This window comes from Pimephales promelas, chromosome 13 (genome assembly GCF_988280905.1).
Source record: "Pimephales promelas chromosome 13, fPimPro1.hap1.1, whole genome shotgun sequence".
NCBI classification, from domain to species: domain Eukaryota; kingdom Metazoa; phylum Chordata; class Actinopteri; order Cypriniformes; family Leuciscidae; genus Pimephales; species Pimephales promelas.
In genome coordinates, this window is record NC_142781.1 from 11,108,679 (window position 1) to 11,125,338 (window position 16,660).

A 16,660-nucleotide genomic window follows, 5' to 3' on the forward strand; every position below is an offset into this window, starting at 1 on the left:
GTTTTAGCTTACCTCAAGGGCATCCAAGATGTAGGTGTCTTTGTTTCCACAGCATTTTCAATTTTGACATTTTTTGATCAAACCGTTGTTGTCTATCAGTCATACACTGGAGGTGAAGGGGGTCCTCAATCGGTTCACCTCAAAGAGCATGCACAGAGAAGTCCAAATTAAACATGATTTAATGACTCGTAAATGTAAGTACACATTGATGGCCTAAGACACGAAACGAGCGGTTTGTGTGAGAAAACTAACAGTATTTATATCGTTTTTACCTCTTGTAATCATAGCCATGACAAAATGAGCGGTCTGCGCATGCGCCGGAAGTGATCGCTTGCGCACCTACGTCACTCTTTGTTTATACAGAGTTTTCGGAAGTTTTACCTTTCACTAAACATATTTAGATGGAAACCGCAATGGAAGATGATTTCGGTATATCTAAATATGTTTAGTAAAAGGTAAAACTTCCGAAATCTCCGTGTAAATATTGAGTGACGTCACACGCAAGCGATCACTTCCGGCGTAACATTGAACTGATTCAGTTCGGTTCATTTGGATATTGAACAACTGATTCAGATCACTTGGATCACACGAGGTAAAAACGATATAAATACTGTTCGTTTTCTCACACAAACGGCTCGTTTCGTGTCTTAGGCCATCAATGTGTACTTACATTTACGAGTCATTAAATCACGTTTAATTTGGACTACTCTGTGCATGCTTTTTGGTGGACCCCCTTTGCCTCCAGTGTAAGACTGATAGACAACAACGGTTTGACTGAAAAATGTCAAAATTGAAAATACTGTGGAAAAAGACACCAACATCTTGGATGCCCTTGAGGTAAGCTAAAACATATCAAAAATTAATTTCAAAGTGAACTATCCCTTTAAGACGTGCCCGAATCCACTTTTGCTAGTTTAACGATGGATAAAATGGTCGGCGTGTCCGGCGCATGGTCTAAAACTGTTGTTCCTAATCCCTTAATGTATGTAATGAGTAATGGATGTGTTTTGGGCGTAACATGAAACAAACCAACCTAAGTTCCCAACCAACCAGAGACCCCTGCCAACAGGGCTTTAGAGGATGCCACTCCTCTAGTTGAGTGAGCTCTTATCAGGAGAGGCGAAGGCAAATTGTACGCCTCGTAATGTGAAGAAATGGCTTCTACTATCCATCTGCTAATAATATGTTTAGAGACAGGGGAACCCATCTTAGGTGACCCAAAACACACAAGCAGTTGGTCTGTCTTGCTCCAGCCCGGGGACCTGTGTACGTAGGACTCTCCAGTGCATGATAGATGTAGCTTAGCTTGATCAGTCGACACATAGTGGAGGATGAAATGCCTTGCAATATTACAGATAGTGCCACATTTGCAGGCACCTTTTCATATTTACATCAGAAATACGTAACGGCTTCTGATTGTGCCAGCGGTTCCTGTGTTGTGATTCGACAGCAGCTTATCGCACGTTGCCCGGAAAGGTCTTACCATAAATTCCCTTTTTTTGTGTATTCCTGTGGGCAGAGATTAGGCAAACAACTGTTCTAGTTACGTCATTAAAAAAGGAAGTCGAGGGATGTAGTCCAAACAGGCCGTTCGCTGTATGCTTCGAAAGGGGACTTCTGTTAAATAAAATATCTCACTAGGCATTGAACTTTGAGCTTTATAATTTTTAAAATTCTAAAGTTTAAACAACGGGACCTTTAAATTAGCATGATGGTTCAGATGCAATTTCCATCAATTCTAGTTTTATCGTGGATCATATTCATCATTTTTTTTCACTAATTATCTTAGTGATAGATGTTTTTTGTTCCTCCACCTTCCGCGGCCTGTGTGATGTTAATCAGATGAAGTGTTCTTGAGTTTATAGCGACAGGAGACGTCATTTTCTACTCTACTTCTTTTCTTCCACACCAGTAGTCTGACAACCGAGCTTTACGCATGCCCTCTTTCACCACAATGAACAGAGGATGAAGGGGGTGGGGGTGTGGGAAGGAAAACTGCACAAGTTATTTGTGGTTGTTACTGTATGTTAATCCATACATTGCTTTATAGATTACAGAGATGCAAGATTATATTGTGCTTTAAGAGCACTGAAATGAACTCTGGTTAGACAAGAATGCAGAAGAATTTAGGTTACCCGGGTACATCTATCGCTCTTCTCACATTAAACATCAGTTCATTTGATACAGATTAGAGACAGAAGGCTTACTCTGTGATTTTAATCTGGCAGGCTGGCAGACTAAAAAAAGAGAGAAATTAAAAATAAAGGGCATCTATTTTTCTTCACATTTCCATATTGATGACCTCAAATTAACAATGTCTTTAAGCGTTATTCATGTATTTTTAATGTATTCATGTATAATTCAGTAATTTATACCTTAAAGTGTTAATGCTGGTTATGTCAGTTATAATTATGCAGCCTGTCGTCTCATTCCAGAGAACGCTTGACAAGTGAATCATTAAATAATTATGCATTAATTTATGTAATATTTATAAAGAGTGATTTAATCAGATTATCTGGACAATTAAATATGGATGTATAAATGAATGTTTGATGAATGAAATCACACATTCATTTCTTTGTATTTCAAAAACAAATATTAATATAATCCTGTACATGCAGTATTATTATCGTCATAGTTTATTATTTCATTATTTCAGTATTTAAAAAGAAATTAACATTTAATACTACACTAAAACAGGTGACTATATTTACACGGGTTAGTTCACTTAAAATTAGGGCTGTGCAAAAATTAATTGCGATTAATCGCATCCAAAATAAAAGTCTGTGTTTACATAATATATTTGTGTGTGCTGTATATAATTATTTTGTATATATAAATACCCATGCATGCATGTATATATTTAAGAATTATTTGCGCTTAAATTCTGTATATATAAATAAATACATAATCTATATTATATAAATATAAATATTTTATATATGAATAACACATTTTCTTAAATATATACATGCATGTGTGTGTATTTATATATACAAAATAATAATATACAGCACACACAAATATATTATGTAAACACAGACTTTTACTTTGGATGCGATTAATCGCAATTAATTTTTGCACAGCCCTACTTAAAATCGAAACTTCTGTCATCATTTACCCTCATGTCTTTCCAAAACTGAATGACTTTATTCTATGGAACATACAAATATATATTTTGAGGAATGTATCGTGCTGTTTTTTTTTTTTTTCTCTTTAAGTGCCTTATAGCTTTTATACTGTACCACACACACACACACGCATACACGTCTATATTACTAAAAGGGGACTATCACTCTACACTGGCCAAGAGGGGACTAGTGTTTCTGGTCATTTTGAAGAAACAAAAATGACGTACAAAATTCTCTTTTAAGGTCTTTTTTCATAATATAACTTTAAATATGCATTTTTTTATTTTTTAAAAAACATGCCAAGTGGGGACCTGAAACTCTGGCCGATGTCTACCTTACCAACAGGGGACTCATATAGCCTGCAATTGAACTGTGTGTCTGTGTGAACAGTGAAGTGAACTGGCAGTGAAATCTTGTCTTCATTTTGTAACTTATACATACTTATACACATATATGTGTGTGTGTGTGGGTGTGTCATTATATAATGCTCAAACATATACATGTCTATATTGCTACACAGCAGTGTCGCTCCACACTGGCGAAGAGGGGACATTCTGAATGATATCTATCCAACCAAGTGGGGACTTTGTGTGTGTGTGAACTGGCAGTGAAATATTTCTTAATTCCGCTTACATTATATATCTATTATATACATTATATATATATGAAGAGTTCAGATGCAAAAGCCTCTAAGTGCCATTTGAAATTTTCTTCTAAAATGATCATTTTTATCAAGCTTGTATATTTAAGTTTAGTGATTTCACTTAAATGGCAATGATAATTACCTATTAATTGTTATCTAAGTGAAATTACTGAACTTAAATGTACAAGTTTGATAAAAATCATCATTAAAGATGAAAATTTCAAATGGCATTTAGAGGCTTTTGCATCTGAACTCTTCATATATATATATATATATATATATATATATATATATATATATTCACATAGAAAAACGCTGTTTTAAATTGTAATAATATTTCACAATATTACCGTTTTTTTTATCAAATAATTGCAGCCTTGGTGAGCAGAAGAGACTTCTTAAAAAACATAAACAATCTTACCGATCTAAAACTATATATTTCTATACTACTAACAGCAGTGTCGCTGTACACTGGCAAAGAGGGGACATTCTGAATGATATCTATCCAACCAAGCGGGGACTTTGTGTGTGTGTGAACTGGCAGTGAAATCTTTCTTAATTCTGCTTACATTATATATCTATTATATACATTATATATATATATATATATATATATATATATATATATATATATATATATATATATATATATTCACATAGAAAAACGCTGTTTTAAATTGTAATAATATTTCACAATATTACTGTTTTTTTTTTATCAAATAATTGCAGCCTTGGTGAGCAGAAGAGACTTCTTAAAAAACATAAACAATCTTACCGATCTAAAACTATACATTTCTATATTACTAACAGCAGTGTCGCTCCACACTGGCGAAGAGGGGACATTCTGAACGATATCTATCCAACCAAGCGGGGACTTTGTGTGTGTGAACTGGCAGTGAAATCTTTCTTAATTATGCTTACATTATATATCTATTATATACATTATATATATATATATATATATATATATATATGAAGAGTTCAGATGCAAAAGCCTCTAAATGCCATTTGAAATTTTCTTCTTTAATGATGATTTTTATCAAGCTTATATATTCAAGTTCAGTAATTTCACTTAAATGACAATTAATAGGTAATCCTCATTGCAATTAAACTGAAATAACTGAACTTAAATATACAAGCTTGATAAAAATGATCATTCTAAAAGAAAATTTCAAATGGCACTTAGAGGCGTTTGCATCTGAACTCTTCATATATATATATATATATTCACATAGAAAAACGCTGTTTTAAATTGTAATAATATTTCACAATATTGCTGTTTTTTTTATCAAATAATTTCAGCCTTGGTGAGCAGAAGAGACTTCTTTTAAAAACATAAACAATCTTACCGATCTAAAACTATATATTTCTATATTACTAACAGCAGTGTCGCTGTACACTGGCAAAGAGGGGACATTCTGAACGATATCTATCCAACCAAGTGGGGACTTTGTGTGTGTGTGAACCGGCAGTGAAATCTTTCTTAATTACGCTTACATTATATATCTATTATATACATTATATATATATATATATATATTCACATAGAAAAACGCTGTTTTAAATTGTAATAATATTTCACAATATTACTGTTTTTTTTTATCAAATAATTGCAGCCTTGGTGAGCAGAAGAGACTTCTTAAAAAACATAAACAATCTTACCGATCTAAAACTATATATTTCTATATTACTAACAACAGTGTCGCTACACACTGGCGAAGAGGGGACATTCTGAACGATATCTATCCAACCAAGTGGGGACTTTGTGTGTGTGTGAACTGGCAGTGAAATCTTTCTTAATTACGCTTACATTATATATCTATTATATACATTATATATATATATATATATATATATATATATATATATATATATATATTCACATAGAAAAACGCTGTTTTAAATTGTAATAATATTTCACAATACACTCTAAAAAATGCTGGGTTGTTTTAACCCAATTTTGGGTCAAATATGGACAAACCCGAAATGTTGGGTTAAAAATGTAATGTAAAAATTTAACCCAACGGCTGGGTTAGTCCATATTTGACCCAAAGTTGGGTTAAAACAACCCAGCATTTTTTAGAGTGTATTACTGTTTTTTTTTTATCAAATAATTTCAGCCTTGGTGAGCAGAAGAGACTTCTTTTAAAAACATAAACAATCTTACCGATCTAAAACTATATATTTCTATACTACTAACAGCAGTGTCGCTGTACACTGGCAAAGAGGGGACATTCTGAACGATATCTATCCAACCAAGTGGGGACTTTGTGTGTGTGTGAACTGGCAGTGAAATCTTTCTTAATTACGCTTACATTATATATCTATTATATACATTATATATATATATATATATATATATATATATATATATATATATATATATATATATATATATATATATTATATATATATATATATATATATATATATATATATATATATATATATATATATATATTCACATAGAAAAACGCTGTTTTAAATTGTAATAATATTTCACAATATTACTGTTTTTTTTTATCAAATAATTTCAGCCTTGGTGAGCAGAAGAGACTTCTTTTAAAAACATAAACAATCTTACCGATCTAAAACTATATATTTCTATACTACTAACAGCAGTGTCGCTGTACACTGGCAAAGAGGGGACATTCTGAACGATATCTATCCAACCAAGTGGGGACTTTGTGTGTGTGAACTGGCAGTGAAATATGTCTTCATTACAGTTAAATTATATATCTATTATATACATTATGTATATATATATATATATATACTATTTTTCTTATTTAACGCTCTCTCTTCATATATACTTTCTATGCTTTGTTATGCAGTCCCTAACAATTTACTTGCCATAGTTATGTGCCATTGCACACACATGTCTATATTACTAACATATACATGTATTAACACAGCAGTGTCGCTGCACACTAGCCAAGAGGGTATTTCATTCAACAATAAAATTACTTTAACACTAACTACAGTACTGTTAAGCATACTGTAAAATCAAATAACATTATTTTACTGTAATTTCTTACCATATTAAAGTACAGTATTACACTGTTAATTTTTAATAATACTGTATAGTATTATACAGTTATGAAATGTTATTGTATTTATTTGGTGCTACTGTGTAACCTGTAGAATATGTAGAAAATCCGTAGAAATAGAGTATTATTTAACAGTTAAAATAATATTTCTATGGATTTTCTACATATTCTACAGGTTGCACAGTAGCACTATAGGAAATAGAAAAAAGAACAATTGAAGCTTTAACTGCTCAAGGTTTATTGTGTATTTTCAAACACATTACATTTACATATATACATTTAAATACATGAATAAAATTAAATACATGAATAATAATAATGTAATATAATACAATTTAAATCATGCATGAAAATCATGAACAATCATGCATTTCAATTCATGCAAAAATGATTATGAACAGGTAAAATAGAAAAGATTAAAGGGGCGCTATCTGATCAATCTATTAGAAAGGGGGGGGGGCTTAAACTAGATAGTCTATTGGTTTGAGATAGACTGTCTAACTGGTCAGACTGGTCTGTTGCTGATTTTAAAGGGTTTTGGGCTCCTTTATAACTAGAGGACCAGATTTGCAGGGCTGGGAGAAATGTATAAACTAGCTTTGACGAGTAAACCACCAATCCAGATGAGTATTACAAAATGACAAGTTGCACTCTAAAAAAATGCTGGGTTGTTTTAACCCAATTTTTGGGTAGAATATGGACAAAACCAAATGTTGGCTTAAAAATGCAATGTAAAAATTTAACCCAACGGCTGGGTTTGTCCATATTTGGCCCAAAGTTGGGTTAAAACAACCCAGCATTTTTTAGAGTGTGTTATCCAGTGTCCTTTAAAAAAAATCTAAACACAAAACAATATCATCATGCACATGTGCCATGAAAAACTTGCATTACGGTATTAATAATCATTTATATGCAGACTTAATGTTCTAACATTTGCAATAGGAAGTTCTCTATCCAAGCTTTTATGCAACTGAACCAGAACAATTCTTAACAACTTGCAGATAGGCAATTATCTGTTCAAAATTCACAGATAGCAAATAATCTGTTTAAAATGTTCTCAGTGGGTCAGTATTTGGCCAAGGTATAGTAGTAGTAGTTGGATAAATAGAATAATTAAATTAGATTAGATTTACAATTCATCGGTCGTCAAGATGGATGGGGTCTTCTTAATATGCACAGCTCACACCTGTGGAAAAGGAGAACAGACGAGACGTTTTTACAGTAAAAGCGTTTTTGTTGTTGTTGTTTTTTTTAGCTAAACAGCAAAAACAGACAAAATGATGTCTAAAGTGTAATTCACTTAATACTATCTTGTTTGTTGGACTGTTTAAAATCAATTCATTTACGGTCACGTGAAAACGTCAATCTTGCTTGTGTGATACTAAGTTACATCGTATGACAAAAGAAGCTTGACAGGGCGTCTTTCCCTTCAAATAAGTAACGTTACATGTCAGTTTACACATAGTTATAAAAACAATTACGATATCAGACAATACTGTAAATGTCACACATAGCTTTGTATTTGGACAAAACTGCACTTTTTGGGCGCTGCGGTAGAGACTGTCACTGAGGTAAACATTAACGTTAACTTAAATAGCAGATTGCCAGGTCAGGATTTACACAAAAATAAGCGTGAAAAAATCAATAAGAGGAATCGAAACTTTAATTTTATAACAATAGGCTAATCCGAATCCTAACCTTGGATATCAGATTTAAGGATACATTTATCGATTTTCAATTCCCAACCCTATAAAGTTATAAAATAATGAACGTGCAGGCGTTTCCACCGACATAACGTGGTAAATAACAAAACTGATTAGACCATTTTGACCTTATAAGAGGCTATATATGATAGACATGTTAATAAAATCACATTTAATCAAGTAACTTCATATAGTTCATGCCGCGGCCAGTTCTAACCTTAATCCGTTAATGTAAGTAACTGATATGGTTTGCATAAAATATATAATTACTAACCAGATATATCATATGTAGGCTATGGCGAAAACATTGCAGACGACAGCGGCGCGATGCACAGCCTGCGCGCTCTCACAGAGGGAATAAGGGAACTGAAGAGTTCTTCATAAAATGGCAGCTTGTTGTGGTTATTTTTCGCAGTCATTTCGTACTTATGTATTTAAATTGACAGTAACATGTCCCTAGGTTACATTGAAGAGTGTCAAATTGTACATCTTATAGTAAAATGTCTAGAATAGATTAAATTGAATACAGAAATTGTGGTCAGCTATTCTATATAACTTTAAAGTTATAGCAAGAATCCATAATAATTATTACTTACCAGATGAAGAAGTTCCTGGTCGGCAGAAAAGACAGCGGCACCACTGACACGACAAACTCTTTCAAAATTCAAATGCGCTCTCATGCACACTGAATTAAGGCTGTTCATGGTCACTGGCCCAATGCTACATTTCTTTTTTTTTTTAATGTAAGAATAATAACATTAGAGGTCTAGCAATTTTACCCGTGGAACTGTGTGTCGAGTTTTTCGCGGTCAGTTTGCACTGCTGTATTTAGATTAACAGTAACTGATAATTTCCCAGAATGCATTGAAATTCTACAGTAACATACTGTCAACTGTGTGCACAGTACATAATTGTTGAAAAAACAAAATAATACTGTGAAAACAACTAAATTCTACTGTAACTTACTGTACATAGATTATACAGTAAGAAACTGTTGACAAAAACTGTATAATCCTGTGAAAACAACAGAAATCGTTTACAGTGTAGTTATGTTTAGGTTTGGGATTAGGGTTATGGGATCTTACATAAAATGGTAAAAAGGGATATATACAGATATCTTTATGACATAGAATATACGTAAATACTTAACGTTTTGTAGTTGTAAAAACATAATAATGTTACTTTTAAATGTTGCAAATACGTATATATTATACATTTCAGCATCTATCCAAACGTACAAAAAAGTATGTTTTCTATCTTTGCAAAAAACTTAAAATACCTACGTATTAACAATGAGACCAGGCTGCTAAAATCATATTGAATTTCGTTGACTAAAACTAGACTAAAACAATTCAGATGACTAAAATATGACAAACTAAATGGCATTTTAGTCAAAAGACTAAAACTAAATCAAAATTTGTTGTCAAAATGAACACTGCTTTAGTTTGAAAATTACTTCAATTATCTTTTTAACTGTTAACTGGTTTCAATCTTATTTATGGAACAGAAAGTTTTTGTTCAGGATAGGTCATTTCTTCTGTTCTGTCGCTCACCTCCACAGGGATCGATCTCGGCGCCCTCCCTTTACTCGTTCTACATGCTACCATTGGGTTCTATATTTTAATAAGACATGGTGTTTCCTTCCATTCTTATGCTGAAGACACCACAATATATATACACCTATTGAGAGAAATGATCCGTCTGCTTCCATTTCTCTTTTATTATGCTAAGATGAGGTTACATCTTGGCTTGCAAAAAAATTGTGTCTTTAAATGAACACAAAACTGAGGTGATAGTTTTCCCCACTGATAATTTTAAGACCACCAGCATCGCTTTGAGGAGCTTCTCTGCATTCAGATCTATGCGGGATTAGGTGTGCTTTTAGATGGGCCTTCAAAACGTGATAAATATCTTCCGTAACTGCATCTAGTTTATCAACTGCATCTAGTTTTTATTTGAGAAGTTGCACAGATACTTGAACATTGGTAGCTGTATTTGTAAGCGCTCAGACCAGTTTACCTAAAACACCTTCAAAAAGCCATCCTGCATTGAAATGTAAATGAGTGTGGGGGGATGTGGAATCAGGGGCGTAGCAATCATTTCAAAAGTGAGGGGGACAGAATGTCAAGCATTTTACATGGTTCATGTTTACATGAAAGACTAAGACTTGTGTATGTGTTTAGTTACTTCTTAATTTTTCAGTTTTTTTTTTAGATTCAGAATATGTTTCAGTGTGAAATACGGTAGAAATATCTTATTCATTTTTGTGTTGATAAGTTTTGAACTTAAATAACAGTCTTGGAAATAATATGTAAGCATGTGCCTGTACAGTAAATCAAGTTTTGTTTGCCAGAAATCAATTCATGTAAATCGAAAGATCTTAGTTTAGCCAAGACTGATCGTGTGATCACTGAGTGAAGAGTTTTGAGAAGTTGTTCAATGTTGTATTATGTTCAGAGTTTTAGCAGTGTTGTGTCGAAGTGAAATATGTAGTTTGGAAGATGTAGTCACTGAATGCATTAATACAACTCTAAAAAGAAAAACAACAACAAAAAAGCAACCTGTAATAGCAGCTGCAAATGGGGCCTTATTTATCACTCAGAAAGAATTAGTGTTAAACACATTTACACAAACTCTAGACACAGAAGGATCATATGTTCCCCACATCATACCAGGACATTTCAATCAAAATTGTGAAATATTTCACTCATTAAGTGTTTGATTTACTCATTCAACTGATGTTCAAAACAACTGTGTAGTTACCGTGCTGCAAAAAAATGCAGACATGTTTCTTTATAAAATAGCAGACACAATACCACTGATATTGAAAAAAAAAGATCTAAATCAACTTCTAGGTTTGGGTGAAGTGAGAGGGTCACAGAGACAGAACTAAAAACCAACTTTGTCAAATAAACTCTAAAAATAAAAGATATTCAAGACTGTGGTATAAATAATTGGATGATCTGACCATAACTCATACTATCCTTGATTTTCTAACTTAGGACATTTCCTTTGTGTGTGATTACACCGCCCTCCCCCACACTAATTAACATATCAATGCAGGATGCCTGGAAGGTGTCTAGGTGAAGTGGCCTGAGCGCTTACAAATACAGCTACCAATGTTCAAGTATCTGTGCAACTTCTCAAATAAACTACAATAAACTAGAGAAAATGCTGGGATTTACCCTTCCAAATTTATTTTGTAATGTTTTCTTTTGTAAAAATGTATTTAAAAAATAAATAAATACAAGAATTAGACTATCTACTGTTAACTGCAGTTTGTTACATTATCCATGTTTACAATACTGCACAAAATTATTCCTAATTTTCCCCTTTTGTTTAGATTAAATTGGTGATTAAACTGAGACTAACACAAACACTTGTGGAGGTGTTTAGTTAAATATAATTGTTTTTTTTTTGTTTTGTTTTTAATTCAGATTATATTTCAAAATGGTATTACTGTATAAATATTGCAAATTTTGGTCTTATTCATGTTGTGTTAGGTTTTGAACATCAGTTTTGATTGGAGAATGTAAAGATGTGCAATTTGGTCTTTATAGAACATAAAGTTCTGTTGGTGTTTGTGTTAAGTGTGAAATACATTCATGTAAATTGAAAGACACCATTGAATAAAAAAATTCCAAAGCAAAATTAAATGATCCACAGTTTGTCACATAAGCCCATTTCACGCCGAGATTCTAGAAAATATACTGATAATTTGTCCCTTGATCTTTTGATTTCTGTTCATCGACAGTACCAGGGATTACAGTATTGTAAACATGGATAATGTAACAAACTGCAGTTAACAGTATTTTACTTCTTGTTTTTATTTATTTATTAAATACATTTTTACAAAAGAATATGTTACAAAATAAATTTGGAAGGGTAAATCCCAATGTTTTCTCTAGTTTATTGTAGTTTATTTGAGAAGTTGCACAGATACTTGAACATTGGTAGCTGTATTTGTAAGCGCTCAGGCCACTTCACCTAGACACCTTCAAGCCATCCTGCATTGATATGTTAATTAGTGTGGGGGAGGGCGGTGTAATCCCACACAAAGGAAATGTCCTAAGTTAGAAAATCAAGGATAGTATGAGTTATGGTCAGATCATCCAATTATTTATACCACAGTCTTGAATATCTTTTATTTTTAGAGTTTATTTGACAAATTAGGTTATTAGTTCTGTCTTTGTGACCCTCTCACTTCACCCAAACCTAGAAGTTGATTTAGATCTTTTTTTTTCAATATCAGTGGTATTGTGTCTGCTATTTTAAAAAGAAACATGTCTGCATTTTTTTGCAGCACTGTAACTACACAGTTGTTTTGAACATCAGTTGAATGAGTAAATCAAACACTTAATGAGTGAAATATTTCACAATTTTGAGTGAAATATCCTGGTGTGATGTGGGGAACATATGATCCTTCTGTGTCTAGAGTTTGTGTAAATGTGTTTAACGCTAATTCTTTCTGAGTGATAAATAAGGCCCCATTTGCAGCTGCTATTACAGGTTGCTTTTTTGTTGTTGTTTTTCTTTTTAGAGTTGTATTAATGCATTCAGTGACTACATCTTCCAAACTACATATTTCACTTCGACACAACACTGCTAAAACTCTGAACATAATACAACATTGAACAACTTCTCAAAACTCTTCACTCAGTGATCACACGATCAGTCTTCGCTAAACTGAGATCTTTCAATTTACATGAATTGATTTCTGGCAAACAAAACTTGATCTACTGTACAGGCCAATTTGCACATGCTTAGATATTATTTCCAAGACTGTTATTTAAGTTCAAAACTTATCAACAGACAAACGAATAAGATATTTCTACCGTATTTTACACTGAAACATATTCTGAATCTAAAAAAACAAACAAAAAAAAACAGAAAAATTAAGAATTAACTAAACACGTAAACAAGTCTAAGTCTTCCATATAAACATGAACCAACGAATTCTGAACAGCAAAAAATAGTGCATATTGCTGCCTGTTGTGTGTGTGTGTTTATTCAACGCATTCTCATCCTTTAACGTCATATAGAACGCTATATGCAAAAACGGCGCTATACTACGCACATGGCACCCGTTATCATTAATATAACACGCGCTGTGAGAGCTAAGTTTAGGTGTGGGGTAGGGTCTGCGTATCATATTTACGCTAAAGGATTTATGACGACTTGGGTTCGCGTGTTATATTAATGATAAAGGGTGCCATGTGTGTAGTATAGCGCCATTTTTGCATATAGCGTTCTATGACGTTAAAGGATGAGAACGGTCTGGTTTATTATATATATGAATGATGTGTTTTGGTAGTTTTAATGCGTTTTGAATGTGAAATGTACTGCAGTGAAGCTGAAGTGAAGAGCTTAAAAAAGTGATAAGTATTTAGAAATAAATACATTCTAATTTAATTTAATTTAATGGGAATATAACATTCTAATGTTGTGGGTTAACAGATTATGATTGGGTTACAAGCATCACCTGATGTCAGTCAGGATAAAAATGTAATGATAAAAAAATAAACAAATCTGGGTAATTTAAGCCCTAAGGGAAACAAGGTTGTTGTTTTTTTTTTACTGATATTGGCCAATATGAGGGACCACAACCCATAAGATTGGTCTTTCATTACAGAAAAGAGGCTCTCCAGTTTGATGGTAAAGGGAACAATGTGTAATTGCTGCTAATATACTGTTATATACTGCTGCTAATATGCTAATATCAAATAATGTTATATCTTTTTATAATTGTATTATGAAATATATGCCTTGTTAAAAAGAATTGAAACATGTTCATAATTGAAACCAAAAGGAGAATTATAAGCATTCCCCAGACTTACTGCTGCCATTGCATTTTATTTATCTAGAGTCTAGATCATGTACAGTTTAGCTTGTGTGGAGACCTGCAATTATACCTTAAAGATATATTTCTGCTTGATTTTATTGAGTTGATAAACTAGATGCAGTTACGGAAGATATTTATCACGTTTTGAAGGCCCATCTAAAAGCACACCTAATCCCGCATAGATCTGAATGCAGAGAAGCTCCTCAAAGCGATGCTGGTGGTCTTAAAATTATCAGTGGGGAAAACTATCACCTCAGTTTTGTGTTCATTTAAAGACACAATTTTTTTGCAAGCAAAGATGTAACCTCATCTTAGCATAATAAAAGAGAAATGGAAGCAGACGGATCATTTCTCTCAATAGGTGTATATATTTTGGTGTCTTCAGCATAAGAATGGAAGGCAACACCATGTCTTATTAAAATATAGAACCCAATGGTAGCATGTAGAACGAGTAAAGGGAGGGCGCCGAGATCGATCCCTGTGGAGGTGAGCGACAGAACAGAAGAAATGACCTATCCTGAACAAAAACTTTCTGTTCCATAAATAAGATTGAAACCAGTTAACTGTTAAAAAGATAATTGAAGTAATTTTCAAACTAAAGTAATATACACCGTAAAAAAAAAAAAAAAATCATGATTTGTTATCATAACGTTGTTTCTTCTGTCAAATCAACTTAGATAATGTATGTGGTTCAGATAACATAATATTTTGAGTTTCTGATTATAAAATCAATCTCCTTCATTGTATTAAGTCAATTTTTCAATTTCAATGAACGTAAAGTTTCAAGGCAACCAGGTAACTTCATTTTTTAAGTTAAACCAACAATAATTGTTTTACAGTGCACACATATCAGTCAAAACTGCTTGTAAAATGTAAAATATAGTCAAATACAACTATTTGTATATTTGTCAAATACAACTTATCAGTAGGCAATAAGCTTAAATGGGATATGTGGACCAATCATATACTGTAAGTATAAAGCCACAACAGAGAATTAATTTTTTAAAGCAATAACTTTCCTGTATTGTCCACAACATAAAGCTTCTGATGTTTTATAGGAATTTCATCGAAAGTGTTATGATATTCTGTATTATTTGTTAGTATGGAATTGCTACTGAGGTACAGACAAAATTATTAAGAAAAGTAACAATGGCAAGTAAATTGTTAGGGACTGCTATAACCAAGCATAGACAGTATCTATGAAGAGAGAGCGTTAAATAAGAAAAAAATAATATTATGAATGATAAGAGGCGTCTTCTCGCCTCTGCTTTCGAACTGTTGCCACTGGGCACTTCATAATAACTGCATGCTATTAATCATTAGTTAATCATTAGTAAATAGTTTATCTGTAATTTATAAAGCATTAATAGACATTAATAAGAAGTTTATAAATACAGCTATAAATGCTCTATTCTTGTGTAAATGCTTTATTCTTTATTTAGAAGCATAATATTGTGTTTAATCATTGTATTTGCATACTTTATTAATTATCAATTTATAATTTCCTAATGAAGAATAACATTATTTACAAACCAGTTATTTAGGAGTTGTCAGTGATTCATGAGATCACTTAAGTGTATTTAAATGTAGTAAATGCAAGAAGTTAAGCATTTAGTAGTGGTCAGTTAACTTTTTTTGGCAGCTCATCTAAAGTGAGGAATAGTTATATCTTGTAAAACATTCATAAATTAGATTTAAAGGCTCAGTTCTCTTCTAAACAGAAAAAGGAAACAAACACAACACAACACTTTGAACATAAAAGAACATACAAATATTTAACTGAGCCTTTGAAATCTCTTTTATAAATGCATTACAAGGCATAACAGGTCCTCACTTTAGATGAGCTCACAAAATAGTAAACTGACCACTACTAAATGGTTGATAACTACCTGAATTAACCTTGGATTACAGTAGAAATACATGTTAAAAATGTATTAACACACTAAGTAACTATTACTATATGTCTGAATAATAAGATGCATGAATGCACATTGAAATAGTTTATTAATCATTTACTCACTTTCTAAGTGATCTTATAAACCACTGACAACTCCTAAATAACTTTATATTGGTTTATTATTATGGTTTATAATGCTATACTTCATTTAGAAATCATAAATTGTTCATTAATAAAGCATGGAATTAAAATGATTAAAACACATTATAGATATGCTTTTAAACCAATAATCAGCAATTTATAAAGACAGCTATAAAGCTATAAATTCTTTAATATTGTTTTAAAAGCATATCTATAATGTGTTTTAATAATTGTATTTTCATTAGTTAAGCAT

The 16,660-nt window shown here is 32.2% G+C and overlaps 1 protein-coding gene across 2 annotated transcripts in view; it reads left to right on the forward strand.

Moving 5' to 3' along the window:
- Nucleotides 1-16,660, forward strand: part of trim67 (tripartite motif containing 67) — a 73,909-nt gene that overhangs the window by 29,395 nt on the left and 27,854 nt on the right. The window lies entirely within an intron of this gene.